Source organism: Lissotriton helveticus, chromosome 1_2 (genome assembly GCF_964261635.1).
Source record: "Lissotriton helveticus chromosome 1_2, aLisHel1.1, whole genome shotgun sequence".
Classification (NCBI taxonomy): Eukaryota; Metazoa; Chordata; class Amphibia; order Caudata; family Salamandridae; genus Lissotriton; species Lissotriton helveticus.
The window spans coordinates 83,326,109-83,343,351 of NC_136058.1; positions in this window are offsets into that span (position 1 = coordinate 83,326,109).

Below are 17,243 nucleotides of genomic sequence, written 5' to 3' on the forward strand. Positions count from 1 at the left end.
TCCAGTTTGTGCAAAATTCTATTTAAAGTGCAAAAGATGATATTAAGCAATGTCAGTGCAGAACATTTTTCTCATAGTGTCTCCTCATATTCTCCTGGCCCTTATTGTTCCACATCATGTCCTGTAATGCTGCTTTCATTATGCCTAGCTGCCAAATCCTGCATTTAGAACACAAAGGTTTCCTTGACCATTGTGGCAGGGCAGATAATTGGTAGTTTGCCAAAGTCCAAAACGCACATGAAGCAACGTGCTTGTAAAGAAGGATTTAATTAAAGCAGTTAAGTATGATTGCGGGCGGGGTTGTTTATAATAGTCAATGACTGTCCACACATGGCTTCTTTTACTGTCGAGTTGGGTTACCAACTGCATTGCTTTCCATTTAGGCAAACATTTTTTGATTGTTTCAGTGGTTTCTTATGTCCAAATCGTTGGTCTGCCTTCTTAAAGTGGCTAATTAAATATTAGTCACATCGTGGGCAGTGACTTGTCGATCCATCTCAGAAACTAATTTTTACACTACAGACCATTTTAGCCAGATATGTAAGTTTTCCTTATTGATTCCTTTCATAAGAGACTTCAAAGCTTTTATCTCTGCCCTGAGAGCATGCATGGTTCTGTCAGATGTGGGATTAATTGCTGTTGATGGATCTTTTTTAGGTCCTTTAATATTAGTAAATTGTTAAGAGTAGAATCCTTATTATTGTCAAGCTGTTAGATTGAACCACATGTTTAGTTATATATAAGCTTGAATGTTTTAAGGACTAGTGTCAATGGCACTGCCCAGTTTGGGGAACATCCTTTATGACGCGGATGGTACCCCGCGCTACCATTACGACGCGTCTCTTACAACGCAAGTCGTAACCACGACTTGCGCTGGAGGGCACTCAAGGACAAGGAATAGTTAATTTACTATTCCAACACCTTCCCTACTATCCACGGGGACTGGTTTTGGAATAGTAAATTAAACTATTCCTAAGTCCGCACCCTACAGCGCAAGTCGTGGTAACGACTAGCGTTGTAAAACAGGCGTTGTAACGGTAAGCGTGGTAATAGCCCGCGTCGTACCGTCATACATCCCCCAGTTTTTTGTTAAAAAGAGTAATTCAATTATTCTTGTGTGTCTTCTGTTAATAGAATTATTAAAACAACACTTTGTCGACGATTTCTCTTTCTTAACCTAATCTGCCCATGACAAAATAGCTTTAGCACAGCAATTACTAAAGATTACATCAGAAAAATAAAATACAACATAGTAAAACGAACAGAATGAAATATGTATCTTATTGTTTTATATATATTTGTATAGGGCATTCAACAAAGTGAATTGCATCTAGGTGCCTTCCAAGCACAAAAGGCAGTTAAAAAAGACCAAAGAAACATGCACTCAGCTGTCCTGAATTTGAAAATCCATAGATCGGGGACATTTTCCTAACTTGCAAGAGACTGGGGGGCATAGTTACAAGCCCCTATCACCATGAGAATGCCACTTTTTATGCCATTCCTGTGGCGATAGGGGCTTCACCTTATTTACAAGGCAGTGTTAAGTCACTTAACGTGGCCTAACGCTACCTTGTAAATAAGGACCCCTTTCACGTTATGCCTAACGTGAAAGGGGGGCAATGGGTGTTGCAGTGGGTTTTCCATTACAACACCCATTGATTTTGATGCTGCCCCCTATTTACAGGGGGCAGTGTAAATAAGAGGCAGAGCCAAAATTAAAAAAAGGGAAAACCTGCTATTACCTTGGCGCTAAAGGGAAAAATGTTTAATTTCTCCACGTTTTTGCTGTTTTATATCTGCTGTGTTATGCAGCACACATTGAAACAGAAAAAGGCCAATGATTGATTATGTACAGGAAGGTCCCCCTTCCTGCACATAAACAATCATTTAAAAAAAATGCCATTTTGCAACTTCTATGTGTGCTACATTAAGCAGCACACATAGAAGTTACAAAACGACATTTAAAGATTTAAAGATTGAACGCAGACACCACTATAGTGCAAGGGTACAATCGTTGGTGCTAGGCTGCTAAATTTAGCATCAGCGCAGGGGGAAACACAGGACTGCACCAAATTCTTGTGAATATGGTGCAGCCCTGCGTTCATGAAGTGGTGGAGTGAGGAGTTAAGCCAGGAAGGCTAATGCCTCACTCCACCACTTCCCTTGTAAATATGCCCCTGGATTTTTACAGTGGATTTCAATGCATTCCAATTTCGTGGCCCTGTTACAGAGAAGCGCCACTCACCTTTAAAATAAATGCAGACTTGTGTTTGGTACATTTAGCTGTCTAAGGATCTCAAAGATCTGATCGGACAGAAATTGATGATCTTTTTCAGAAGATAAACCAGGGTCTACTTGAATGAATTACTCAGTTCATTAATAGCAGTATGATATGACAGTATAGAGAACAAATCTCCAATATCATAATAACACATTTGTAACACAATTTTAAAATATCCATCCATTAATACTCTACAGTGGTAACATGGAGCCTATTGGGCATACTGGTTGATACTTTTGTAGATCAGGCATTCAATTAAAAAACTAAGTTTATCTCTGATCCAGCAGCCAGTACAGTGATCTAATTCTTCCAGACATGCTACCTCTATATGAGATTTTTGGGAACAGGTGGATGGCCGTATTCGGTACACATAAATGGTGGACAGATTTATAGTGGATGAACACCTCACAAAATATCACAGTAGATATAGGGATAGTCTGTTTGAATTGTTGGAAACAAAAAGCAGCACTAGATTTACCAATAGAGCCAATGTGAGCATCCAGATTCATTTTCACATTCCAAATGATGTCATGGTGTTTTCCTGCTTGACAAACGATGTGGGAATGGCAGAAATGACCTGGAAGTGTTACCATGATCACCAGTCTAATATTTCTTGCAATTAAAGCACATTTCAGTGACTGGTAGAAGGCTATCAAAATTAAAGAGAAGAAATCATATCTATGTATCACAGCGTCAGAAAACACAGTGACATCATGCTATAGACATATCTTGTTAGAACAGGGGAAGCCACAGAAATACGTTAAAAAAGAGACAAGAGCCTAGCAGTATTACAATATTACTTCCAAAATATAAAAAATTGAGATTATAATCATTCCAGGTATGTATATGAAAACAGCAAGGGTCATATGTACAGATTTTAAGGATAGCGAATTTCTAAGTGCAATTCACAGTGAATCGCAATTCAGAAATCAGTATTCCTAATGTATATGTAATAACAACTCCTAGTGCTTTGAAAAAAAACCTTCCTCAGAAATATATGGGCATATATACAAGCTATCACAATGTCACTTTCAGTGATGTTGTGATGGTGAAGAGGTCTCCCCTTATTTACAGGGCAGCGTTGAGCCACTTAAAGTGGCTTAATGCTGCCTTGTAAATAAGGCCCCCTTTCACGCTATGCTTAGCATAAAAGGGGTGAGCAGTGGGTGTTGCCGTGGACGTTCCACCACAACACCCATTGATATTGATGCTGCCCCCTATTTACAAGGGCAGAGTAAATAGGAGGCAGCACCAAAATTAAGACCAGGAAAAACCTGGTCTTAACGTGGCAAAATGAGAAGAAATGCTTTATTTTTCCTAATATTAGCTTTTTCCATGTGTGCTGATTATGCAGCACACATGGAAAAAGCAAAACGCCTTGGATTGTTTATGTATAGGAAGGTGTCACTTCCTGCACATAAACAATCTTTTAAAAAAAGATATTTTGTAACTTCCATGTGTGCTGCACTAAGCAGCACACATCGATGTGACAAAACAGCATTTAAAGATTGTTTATGTGCAGGAAGGGACACCTTCCTACACATAAACAATCTTCCCCTGCACGCAGACACCCTTGCACTATGGTGCAAGGGTGACTGTGCTGGCGCTAATCTGCTAAACTGAGCGCCAACACAGAGGGAAACGCTGGGCTGCACCATATACTTGTAAATATGTAGCAGCCTTGCATTTCTGTAGTGGTGCAGTGAGGCATTAAGCGATGACGGCTAACGCCTCACTCCCCCACTTCTTTGTACATATGGCCCAATAATGAAGTAGGTCGCAGTTTGCAACCCATAGGGAATATCAGGATTCACATGGATGGTCTGTTGGGAGACTGTCTGCTCTGAAAAATATTTGTTTCAACATTCATTCATTCATTTCAAAACTTTATTGCGCCTGGATATAGCCATAAAAGCACATTCATTTATCAACAATAATTAATAAAGATCTAAGATAAATTCCAAGTTTCAAATAAACACTGGCAATAAGCAGGAAAAATTAATACCATTTTGTACAATCGTCATTATGGGATTAGATAATTACTAAAAGACAATTTAAGAATATAATTTAACTATACAAATTCATAAAATTCTAAAAACTCTAAAACTAACGTCCCACATCACTCAACCCTAAGAGCAACAAAAAAAAATGCTCCATAGATAAATCAGTCTGTCAAAGAGTCAATTACTATCATTACTTTTGGAAAGTTCCAATTTTAACAGATTCCTGCGAATTGTCCACATAGCAAACAAGAATTTTGATACCGCAACCACATAGACCGGATTGGTATCAGTTTGCAGGATCCTAAAAAATACCAAATACTTCCTGACGCCCAAATTCTTACAAAGTTGAATAATCCATTTAGACCTTGGGTATTTATATGCCACGCACAAAAGCATAACATGTACTAAGGATTCTTCATCCGTGTGGCACCCAGGACACAAACGATTTGGGACTCCTTCCCATTTATTAGTAAACGCATGTAGCGGCAGGGTTCTGAATCTAAATTGAAGGAACAGCTTCTTTGCTAAGGTAGGATGTATGGAATCAAGACCCCCCTCAAATTCATAATGACTCTTAAAATCTAAAAACCTTTCAGTTAGAGTTGATGGATTTACTAGCTGAACATTTTTTGTCAGTTTATACTTTATACTTTTAGAGTATACGCCAGAGTGTTCTTGGAAATGGCTTGGCAGGATGCTTCAGGGTCAGTCCAAAGGTTTTCCATGCCAATTGCCCTACAAGAGTGCTTTACATAAGAAAGCCAGGGTATACTACCTGCCCCTAGAGAAGCCAACATCACTTTTAGTTCCTCCCGTAGCTAAACAGCTCAGGGGTACACCACAGCCGCCGCCAATATAGCAGCGTACGTGCCCAAATAAGGTCTGCAACAGGGATTATATTTAAGTCCATCCTGAGAGGAACTAATGGGGTGTTTTTTGGCAGGGTCAAAATTTGTCTTACAAAATTATTTATAGTGACTGGGAGGGCATTATGGGGCTTGTGCCCCCACAGTTCCGCCCCTTAGAGTGCGGCTGACCTGGCTTGAACCCTATACATTTCCAATGCTGGACTTATGTTTTTTAAAACACAGTTTTTTTGTACTTTTGAAATCCCCCCCAATGGCCGGATCAGTTTTAGGTAGCCTTATTTGTCTGTGGGCCCCATCCCATCGTTCAGTCAGAGTGAGACCCACATAATCAAAAAATGGCCACCCTTTCCAAGGGACCAGCCTCCATCATCAGGTGTGGACAATTAATGGTATCAGCATTGAAAACCATGTATTTAGTATTAATAATATTAATCACGAGATTCCTTTTTTTACAAAATAGGGCACATTTATTTAGAACACGCTGCATACCCAAAGCTGATTTTGAAAGCAACGGAGTATCATCCGCAAACATCAATGCGGGAAACGTAGTATGGGCCAATTTCGGTGAGTCTATATCCTTGGCGGCAAGTAAATCATCTATCAACCCGTTTAGGAAGAGGGAAAAGAGGGTAGGTGCTAACACGCAACCCTGCCTAACCCCCTTCCCAACAGGAAACAGGGCCATTAGTTGGCCATTCCTGCCATACCCAACTGTGGCAAAAGTACTTTGTGAAGTCGTTTGAGCTGAAAGCATCGGTATGGTGTGGCCCCCATAGCCAGCAAAATACTCCACAGCTGGTTTTGGTCCACCATATCAAATGCCGACTTCAAATCAACGAAGGTTAGGTAGAGACTCCCTCCTTCCAGAACAACATGCTTCCAGTAGATTAACTGGAGCCTCAATAGCTGATCTATTGTGGAGGTTTTGTCCCTAAAACCTGCTTGTAATGGGGTCAAAATATCATGATCGCTAATCCATTCCTGCAATCGTTGCAGTAAAACCCTAGCATAGACTTTTTGGGACACGTCGATGAGGCTGATTGGCCTATAATTGGCTGGGTCCAAGGGTGAACCTTTTTTGAAAATAGGAATTATCTAAGCCCCAGCCCAGTTACAGGGGGTTTGGAGTCCCTGAAAGATTGCATTGAATAGTAATTGCAAATAAGGAACCCACACTACCTGTTCGGTTCTATACAGGTCACCTGGGATGCTATCTAATCCTGGGGCTTTGTTCAATTGGAGATTATTTAAAGCTAAATATACCTCAACCACACTACACGGTGGTATACAACACTGTGTACAAGCCCCTTGAGCCACTTTCGCGCCACTTTTCCCATGTTAAAAGTGACGCAAGGGACTTGTAAACCTGCCCCTATGTACATTATGAGCAAAAGAAGTACACAACTCTTTGAATTCTTTATCGATCACAATTGGACAGTGTTGCTTCACGATTCACAATGCACTTCACTAAATACTTCGTGCCTACTTAAATGGAAGATGGGATTTTCGACATTACAAAACTTAGGGGCATATTTACAAAGACGGCGTTAAAATTATCGCCACTTTAACGGCAGCAAACTACAACTAAACCCGCGATAATAGACTTCAAAATCCTTTGTTATCTTACCGGAAGATTTTTTCAACACTGCTGTTAGCTTAGCAGGGTGAGAGCCAAGGCTCTCGCCATGCCATAGCAAACTTGGTTTGCATTTTGAAAGAGAGAACACGAAAACCTACTCTCTCTTTTAAAATCCAAAGCAGAATGCTTTTCCCCACGGGGAGCTGCATTTTAGCAGGTCCCCGTGTGCAAAAGTAATGGCGGCTTCCGAAGGACGCAGGGAGCTAACTGGAACCGTAGGGACATTGGGCCTCCACCCACAGTCCCCAACGTTGTATCCCATGAGATGGGATCCCAAGGAAGAATGAAAATTAAGAGGTGATTTTGTTTTACAGTAAAATTAGGAGACTGTAATGGGCATATTTACAAGGACAGTGTTAAAATGTTCTGGTGTAAACCTGGGCTTCGATTGGAATTCTCTTGAATTCTCAAAAGTATATTATTAAGCCCATTATGGCTGCTTGAAAAGCACTTTCCTGACTCTAAAGCGACGATAATTTTAACGCTGTCCTTTTAAATATGCCCCCAATATCGCGAGAAATACAGCGATAATTCATATTCGCAAGTGAAAAACTTGTTAACATAAGACTGTGGACTTAACATATCAATCCACCTCGCATATTAAACATGCTTTTCAGAACAGATGTTAGGGTCCGAGTTAAACCGCAATTAGCAAGACTTTTACTATCGGTCCTCAAATCCAGGGCCGCCTTGTAAATACAACGCTGTTGTCATACCTCCCTCTTCCTTTTTATATTGTCATAGGAACACCTACCTTGCCATTGAGAATGCCTACATTGCAACTCATTGGAGATACGAGGCGAGCTCTTAGCAAACCGGCTGCTAACATGCATTAATGCATCTTAGCGTCGCCTAGTAAATAGGGCGATATCATTTTCAACACATTGTTGGCTTTTTTTTAAAAATTGCTGTGAAATGGCACTTGTTAATGTGCCCTCAAGTTTGCTATGACAGGGCAGGAACCTCGACTCCCGCCCTGCCATAGCAAACGGTAGAGTCCCGGGGATAGACACCCTGAGACACAGCAGGAGCCACTCCTGGGGTGTGGTGTTCCCCAAGGCTTTCGACTGCTCCAGAATGCAGACCACGCGGCCCCCTCCCAAAATATAAAAAGCCCCAGAGGGTGGCAATCCCTGGAGCTTAGACGAACCTTTGAGTTCCCTCACCCATTTATTTTGTAGCACCGAAGAATGGCGGTCACCGGGCTACAGTGATCCCCATCAAAAGTAATATTTTAGACCTCGGGATTTGGCCCTCCCAGGAAGCTAATTATTAAACAAGCACAGGAGCCCACGCTTCGTTTTTATTTTTATTACAGAGGATCCATGCACCCAGCGCACATTTCTCAGTTTAAAAAAAATAAAAAAATCAGGGGGGGGCCCCTAGGGGTCCTTGTGGGACCCCCTAAGCAGGTCTAGAGGGTCAAATTATTTCTTACCTGCCCCCTTTATACGTTTTAAACACTTGTTGCACTAATTTCTAGATCCTCGCTTCTACCGAGGCACAAATGGCTGCCAACACTTCCTGGGTTTGAATGTTGACAACGACTTGACAGCCAATTAGCATTCAGCGTGTGATCCGGACGGTGCGCTTATATGCAAGATGCGCAGATCCACTGAGGCCATAGATATATGTGTACGTTTAATTGTAATTTTGTCAGAAACTACTTAACAGATTTACACCATATAAGCAAAAGACATGAGTCTGAACCAAGCACTAACACACTGCCAAATTAGGTGTAATTCCCTTAAGCCGTTCGGGCTGTAGCCGCGATAAACGGTTCCTATGGAAAATTGCATGGGGAAAACACGTTTTTTCTCAGCCCTCGCTTCACGAATCACCCCAAGACTTTCAGGATAGGAGCAGACCGGAGCGCTCCACAAGTTTTTAAAATTTTGCGAGTTCTGATCATGTTTCTGTAGGAAAAGCGTTTTTTGGCTTTCCGATATCTTTGGCGCCGTTTGACGAATCTTCACAAAGTTATCTCCCAAAAAGTGCCCTGGTGATTCTTGTTCAACATGGAAAGTTCCGGGGTGATTCATGAGCCAGGGGCGGAGAAAAGTGGGGGCAAAAAAGGGTTTTTCTTATGTTAACTTCCATAGAGATTTAAGATCCGACTTCAGCTTGAACCACTGGACGGATTTACACCAAATTTGGCAGAAAGGTAGCTTTTGGTCAAGAAAGAGCCCTTGATGTTATTTGGTGTAAATCAGTTCAGTAGTTTTGGATTTATTTAAACATATCCAAATTTGTATATATAGGGACACGGATTATCCACAAATCTGACAGTCTCCAGGCTCAAATCTGATTGGCTGCCAACACCAGCCGCGGCCGGCAGTGGGAGTACCTGCAGGGCGGTGACGTAGGGAGTGGGAGGGGCAGGGTGGGGGTAGTAATGTATGGATTACGGAGTTTTACAGGTAAGTAAACATTTAAATAAATAAAATGAATTTCGTTGAGTGCACTGCATCCCCAAATGCGATGCAGTGCGCGCAATGAAATTCGTTTTATTTATTTAAATGTTTACTTACCTTTAAAACCACGTAATCCATACATTACTACCCCCCACCCTGCCCCTCCCCATGTCACCGCCCTGCCGGTATTCCCACTGCCGGATGAGGCTGGCCAACACTGTAACAGAGAAGTGTTGGCACCCATCTTAGAACTCGGCTTCAGCCAACTCCCACAAAAAAAAAAGAAAAGGGGGAAGTGTAAGAATATCCTGACCCCCTTAGCTCTGGTTATGGGGCCCCATAGGGACCCCGCCAGGGCATAAAGCTAAGAATCTGCGACAAAAAGTTTAAACAAAAAGGGTAGGTTCCTGCGCTTGTTTATAGAAACACTGCCTATTACTTCTCTTAAAGACTCGAAATGATCCCTCAATGTGTGTGTTTCTTTGTGTTCCTCTTTACCAGGGTTGATGCACATAGACACCCTTGCGCTGCATTTGGAATTTATGCTGTGCGTTTCTCCCATGCTCTCCCGAAGGCATAGAATGTTTTCAATGGAGGGTTCCTGTCTCTCAGTCACCAGAAGCCCCAGGGGTGAGGTCTGTGTACCCTCAGAAACTGCAGGCCTCCTTTAGATGTGCAGCAACTCTCCCCGAGCCCACCTCAGCGGCTCTGAACCCTGCCCCACGTGGACATGCAATACACCCGGAGTGCACCGTTTGAAGATCTCTTCTGGGTAAATAGAAGTGACAAGAAACGGTTCTTATTGTACGCTGGCAGCAGACTGGTGCCTGGGTCTCTCCGGTGGACTTGCCTGTGTTAATCAGGAGAGATCTGTGCAGGCACTCATGGTGGGGGCTTCTGGAGGCCGAGGAGCCTTGAGCGTATGTGTGTTTGTATATAGAACGCTTGAATGGTGTATTTGTGTATGTGTGTGTATGCAGTATGCAGCCATTTGGAAAGGAAAATGAATTTACAAGCTGTGTGAGCATATATGCAGGGTGTGTGCAGGAGTTTCTAGAGCAGTGATTGTAATCTTGTCTAGTGTGCTGTGAATGAGGCGCTGTTGTGTCCATAGATGTTGTGCCTGTGTGTGCAATGTGTGTTTGACCGTGTACAATGTGCATTTTCAGTCCTGTGTGTCTGAGGAATGGGTGTCTAAGATGGATGTATTGTGTCTAGTTTGTGTGTTTATTTATGTCTGCACAGTATGTGTGTGTTTGCAGCAACCATTGCAAAACATGGAGTGTGGGGTTGGCTGAGGTGTTGGGAACCAGCACAGCTGCAATGCAGCGCTGCAGGTCAGAAATGTCCAACTGTGCAGTGCAGCATTCACAGGGCTGCAGAGTAAAATATGTAATGATGCAGTGCAGAGCCTGCAGATCTGTAGCACCGACAGAAGAAACTGCAGGTTACTCAGTGTGCAGTTGCATTGCAGTAAATATGTAGCTGCAGTGCAGAACATGCCATGCTGAAGCGCTGTGACATGCAGGGCTGCAGCGTATTAATGTCCAGAGCTGGGGTTGCAGAAATGTTTAAAGTGGACATGTGGCACATCCAGAACTCCAGTGTGGAATGTAAGAGAGTGCAGCTGGAACTGGGGACCAAGTTCCAGTCTCGATATTGGCTCAACATCCTGTGATTGTATGCGAATCAGAATGTCGCCATACCTAAAAAAAATAACTAGTGGTCATGTAAAGTGCTTTGATACCTTTGGTTTGAGTCTGCGCTATTCAAAACTGCAAAAAATTGAAATAAAAAATGTTGCAGAGCAGCAGTGCACGACATACAGCTCTGCATGCACGGCATGGACAGCACTGGGCTAGTCCTGTGCTTAAAGATTTTGCTGTAGATATGGCAAAATACTTTTTCCCTTTCTATCTCGGCGTGGATGGCACTGTGCTAATTCTATGCTTAAAGACTTTGATAAATAAAAGCAGACATTTCAGGTGAGCAGATCTAGAGTGTTGCTGATGTTGAAGGTGCTCTATACAGGAGCTGTTTTCCACCTAAAGTTGAGAAGTACCCAGAATTCTCTGCTTCTTTTTTGCATAATTAATGCGTCATTCTATGCCTGAAAGGGTATTGTTTTGACTTATACTGGGAGATCCCTTGTGTCTCGGCAAAGCTATACCTCTCTGAAGAGCTTGAATGAGAGCAAAATACGTGTCAGGTGTTGCTTTTATTCATTTCAGGTTGGCTTGGTTGGTATTTTACCAATTCAAAGCTGTATTACTGTGCCTGGAGTGGTAAAAGGCTTTTGTCATTTTACATCTCGGCATGGACAGCACTGGGCTAGTCCTATGCTTAAAGACTTTGCTGTAAAAATGGCAATATACTTTGTTCCTTTCTATCTCAGCGAGGATGGCATTGTGCTAATACTATGTTTAAAGACTTTGCGCTAGATGTAGGTGGGCAAATACCGGTCGGTAACGGACGAAAATCGGTAAATTTCCCCGTTACCGACCGGTATTTAGCCCTTTGCGATATAGGAGGCTGGATTTAAGGATTCAGTAATTTACCGATTCCTTAATTTAAGGACAGTAAATTACAGAATCCTTAAATCCTATGTAGGGAGCACTCAAGTGGGTGCATTTTTGGTTTAAGGATTCGATATTTACCACCAACTACAAGATAGTGGTAAATAACGAATAAATAAAAAAAAAGCAATTTTGTGCTTTTTTAAAAGTGCCATGTGGCAGACATACATGCCTTCAGGGCATGTATGTGCGCCACATGTGCACACATGCACGAATCAGGGGTGCAACAGGGCGTCAATGTGACACCCTGCCACCCTTGAAGATGCTCCCCCTATTATCGATTTGGTATTTACCGAATTAGTAATAGTGAATGGCTTCCCATTCATTCCTATGGGCCTCCAGGCACAACAATACCCTTTGAGGCTTAGAATACCACATAAATTAGCCAAAAAGTATGAAAGGAGTTTCCAAGCTCCTATATTGACCACTGTACAATCCAAGCAACCTCTGAATCTGCACACCTCAAATGTCTGTTTTTCTAGCAAATGTTTTAGGCATAGAATACGCTCAATGCCATCCATGCCGAGCTAGAAAGGGACACATTATTTTACAATTTTTACATCTTTTACAATTTTTACAGCAAAGCTCGGCATGGTATCACAACAAAAGCAGATGTAGCCGTGCTTGGTATGGAACTTTTTGAAATCAAATTAGAGCATTACATTTTTGAAACCATTTGTATAATTCCATAAAAAATCAATCTTGGTGGGTCTGTCACAGGAAAGAAAATAATGATTCTCTGTAATGAAGCAATAAAGCCCAGTGGGGAAAGCATCCATTTTAGAAATTATCTAACCTAAAGTTTAATAATAATCAATTTGAGATGATCTCATTCTGATCTCAACTGAATGTGTTCCGAGAATGATTTCCATAACCCATGTTTGTACCGATATACATAATAGATTTTCTTAGAAAAAACAATCCAAAACCTTACAATCACGCCTGTAGGGGGCATAGTCTCATAATTGTAAAGTTCATCTTGAAAAAAAGTAACCAAAACTTGCGTGATTCTGTACTGGTATAAACTTGATAGATTTGTTGTTTCATATCCATTAAGCTTTTTAACAGAACATTTAGAAAAATATATATATTTTGTGCATAATCAAACCAAGGATGCCCAAATAAAAGATACATCATAGTGCTGTACATGAGCACACCCTCAGAAATTGATTTCTACAAAGGTGGACCTGCAATTCAGATAGATAGGAACACACTCCTTTATCAGTCCCTCAGGGACAGACATAGGATAGTAAATTTTTGCAAAACAGACACATATTGTGGGTTGTGAAAATGAGGTCCTGTTTTACAAACATAACATTGATACAATCCATTTCAATAGAAGTGATTGATATGCACTGACAGTTGCACTCTAGTTAAAAATATCTCCATGAGGGGCGTGGCCAAGATGGCGACGGAGTGAGACGCTCTTTCGTGTCCCTCCGGCGCCAAGCCCGGCTAAGCTTTGTCCCAGCATCGGAGGCGGCCTGCTTTTCACCCGATTGGGACCTGCAGTGACTCCCGGAGTTGAGGGGTCCGGCCCGGAGTTTCAGGAGCGACCGCGGAGACCCGAAGGTGGAGACTGCCGCGGTGGCGGTTTGCGGCCTTGCAATCCCCGGCCTTGCGTGAAGGGAGGCACCGGACTTCCGGCCCGCGGCTGAGCGGACCGAGCACTGCCGGAGACAGGACGAAGACGAGGCGGCCGGCCACCGCCTCGCGGCGCAACACCCCTGCGCCCCACCGAAAGCAGCGAACAGCGGGGAGCGCTCATGAGAGGGATCGGCGGGCCCTGGTGAGTGCGGCGGCCTCGCGGCTTCCCCTCCCCCCGACCCCGCTTCGGCAAACCTGTTGTGGCCCGGCCGTGATCTCCCCGCCTGCCTCTGTTCCTGAGGCGCACCCTGCAGAGGAGTGGTAGACGCCGGAGGACCACGCTTGATTAGAAGAGGCCTGGAGGAGGGATCTGGTGCCATTGCAGCTCGAGTCTTGTGCTCCCGGACCCTGAGAGCTTGGCGGGCTCCGGCCCTGGGCATAGTGAGTGAAGAGGGGGATCGCAGAGGTGGAGCTGCAGCAGAGGGGACTCCAGACCTGTGGGCTGACGCCTACCCCCGCAGCCTCTGGGAGCTGCTCTGAGCGGGGGGTGGGGGTGCATCGTGGCCGGGGAGTGGAGATCGTGCAGGAGGTTCCACAGCCAGTAGGGGCCCCAGCACCAGCGCTATCTTCCCCCACCTCGTCCCTGAAAAGCCCAGGAGGTTGGGACGGCCCTGTTGGAGAGCAGCCCCCTGAGACTCGAGCACCTGGAGGGGACCTCCGGAGGGGACAAAGCGCCCCCTTGCTTGCGCCACGCCTGTGCCCCTGCGGTGCTGGTCCATCCCAGAGGTGACCTTCCTTGGGGGCCGGCTGGAGAGCAGAGTAACATCGAGTAATGTGCGCTGTGCGCTGTGCGGCGACGGCTGACCGGACATATGCCGGGACCGTGAGCCCGGAGGGTCCCGTGCCCTTTGGACGCTAGCAGTGGAATCGGCGGCGCAACCCCCGGAGACGGAATACCGGCGGTGGACGCCTGAGATACGGACTGAGACCTGCCCTTTGGAGAACCCCAGCCGAGAAGAGACCGATAAAATAGAAAGAGCCTGCTTTCCCGGCGCTGGTGCTGCAGCGACCTTGGGAATACTGGGAAGGTGATGGCTACCCTTCCCGGAGGTGTCGCGATGTCCTCCACGCTGCGTAAGGGGAAGCCTGGAAAAGATGGCGCAGTGAAGAATTCTCAACAACCGCCGTCCCCCGGACCCAGCTCATCGCCCAAGAACTCGGACGATGAGGCCCCTGCAACCAAGGCCTTCATGACGGAACTCTTCGCCTCAATCAAGGAGGACATCGGTGAACTTCGCGCCCAACTAGCATCGGACCTCCAAGAAGTGCGGAGGGACGTGGACGGCCTCGGAGAGAGAGTGGCCACGTTGGAGGACCACGACCTGAACGTGGCAAACGATGTTCATCAGCTGCAGCAAGATATAATTAGGCTCACGGAGCAGAACTTGGATCTTCAGGCCCATAAGGAAGATCTGGAAAACCGTTCCCGCCGGAACAACATCCGTATTCGGGCGGTACCCTGGGACGGAGAAGCGGGCGATCTGCGAGGTTATGTCCAAGCTCTCTTCTTGCAAGTTCTGGATGACGCTGATGTTCAGGACATTAGAATGGACAGAGTGCATAGGGTCGGTTTCCCTAGAAGGGGTGGGGGGCCGCCCCCGGACATACTAGCATGTGTGCACGATTTCCAGCTGAAGGAGCGGATCTTACGGAAGGCGCGAACTATCTCTTACCTGAAATTCAGAGACCATCATCCGCAGCTGTACCAGGACTTAGCGGCATCGACTCTCCAGAAGCGACGAGAGTTCCGCCCGGTGACCACCTTCCTCCGGGAACGCAACATCTCCTACTCGTGTCGTCATCCCTTCCGCATCATCTTCAGGTGGGAGAACAGACTTGTGCAGATTCGATCTCTACAGGTGGCCAAAGAACTGTTGGGGCTAGATGATGAGACTCCCCCGCAGGAGTCTGGCAGATCGCCGCCGCGATGACGCAGGCGCTCTTCCTCTTGGCAGAGAGTAGGCCCGGCCACGGATCATGGGCGACCTGATCGGGCAGCTAGCTTACAAGAGAGAGGGAATGCAGTGGCATCGATGGCCTCGGCGACTTTGGCGTCGTCCCAGCAAAGCTCCGGTGCCGCTTGATCCTTGAGCCGCCAGCTGGTTGGTGCCAGAGGGGCACGTAATGCCGGGTACCGTGGGTTTCAGTGTACTTTTGGAGAAGACACCCCGTACCGTGGCCTGTGGGGTCCCACCTTGGACACCACATCCCCTGCCCAAGAGGACCACTACGACCTGTTCCCCGATGGGACTGCTAAGTACACTGTTTTGTTTTTGGTTTGGGGTGGGGAAGGAGGGGGGATGGGAGAGACCTGGGGGTCATCTGAGGGGGGGACTGTTGGAATCCGCTTTTGAGGGTTGTTGGGGTTTGGAAAGGTTGAGTGCGGGAGGGATCGTTGAAGGGGAGGTGGGGTTGGGGGTTGGGGAGGTCGGGTGGGTTGTTCGAAGGGGTGGTGATGACAGGAATGAGTGGTTTGTTGTGTGTGCTGACTCTGCTGGGGAAACCTTCCCTGATTCCGAGAAGTTGGGGTTCTACAAAGGCTGTACATCGTCTTATGCTATTGCTGACCACGACGATGGGAGGCTCTTGAGGAGCCCCGGGAGAGGTGGGGAGGGGAGACACTGGAGGCTGCAGGAGGAGGTGGTGGGGTATAGTGGTGGGAGGAACGCTGAGTACTGGAGAGACTGGGGGATTTGGGCTGATATGCTGGTGGGTTCAGGGAAACGCATTTTTGTGATGTTTGCAATGCGGGTGAATCTACTTTTTCCCTATGCCAGTAAATATTGCTACTTGGAATGTGAAGGGCTTGAACTCTCCACAAAAGCACCAAAAAATTTGGAAATACCTGACTGATCATCAGCTTGATGTGGTGGGCCTACAGGAAACCCACTTAGCGCGTAAGGATGAGCTCCGTCTTCGGCATAGGCACTTTCCGCTTATTTATAGGTCCTCGGCCTCCACCAAGCATAGAGGGGTGGCCCTTCTGTTTCGAGCGGCCCTTCATTTTCAACCCATGGGTATGCAGAGTGACAGGGATGGCCGTTGGTTGATGGTCAAAGGACTGCTGCATGAAAGGATTTGCAGGTTTGTAGTGGTGTATGCTCCTAATTCAGGGCAGAATAGTTTTCTACAGGATCTGCTGCGTAAAATTGAGAACTTTGTTGAGGGGCATTTGATTCTCCTTGGAGATTTTAATTTAGTATGGGACAAAATCCTGGATAGCTCAGGCACTCTTAGGGCCGATGCCGGCTCGTTCTCCACGGCCACGTAGCGTAAGATTGGTGAAATGGGCCTGCTTGATAGTTGGCGCGCGCTGCACCCCCACTCCCGAGACTACACTTTCTTCTCTGCTGTCCACCGCTCCTATTCCCGGCTAGACCATATCTTCCTAAGCCAGGCCCTCCGGGGCGATGTCCGCGACTCCAGCATCTTTCCACTCTCAGTCTCAGATCACAGCCTGCTGGTCCTTGGGTTGCGCTGGTCGGCGAAGGGAGACGGATTGCGCAAATGGTATTTCCCTGCTGCTTTAGTCCAAGATGACACTTCTTGTAAAGCATTGTGGACGGCCATTCGAGATTTCTGGGCCCTAAACCCGGTTTCGGACACCTCTATCTTCACTACGTGGGATGCCTGCAAGGCTTCCTTGAGGGGCACATGCCTCGCCCTAAACGCTAATCTTAACAAATTGCGGAGAGAGGAACGGGAGAGGCTGGAGGCTGAGCTGGCCTCCCTGGAATTGGCGCATAAATTGAACCCCTCCCGACTTACCCTTCGCCCCCTTACGGCGGTACGAGGGGAGCTGAGGGCCCACTAC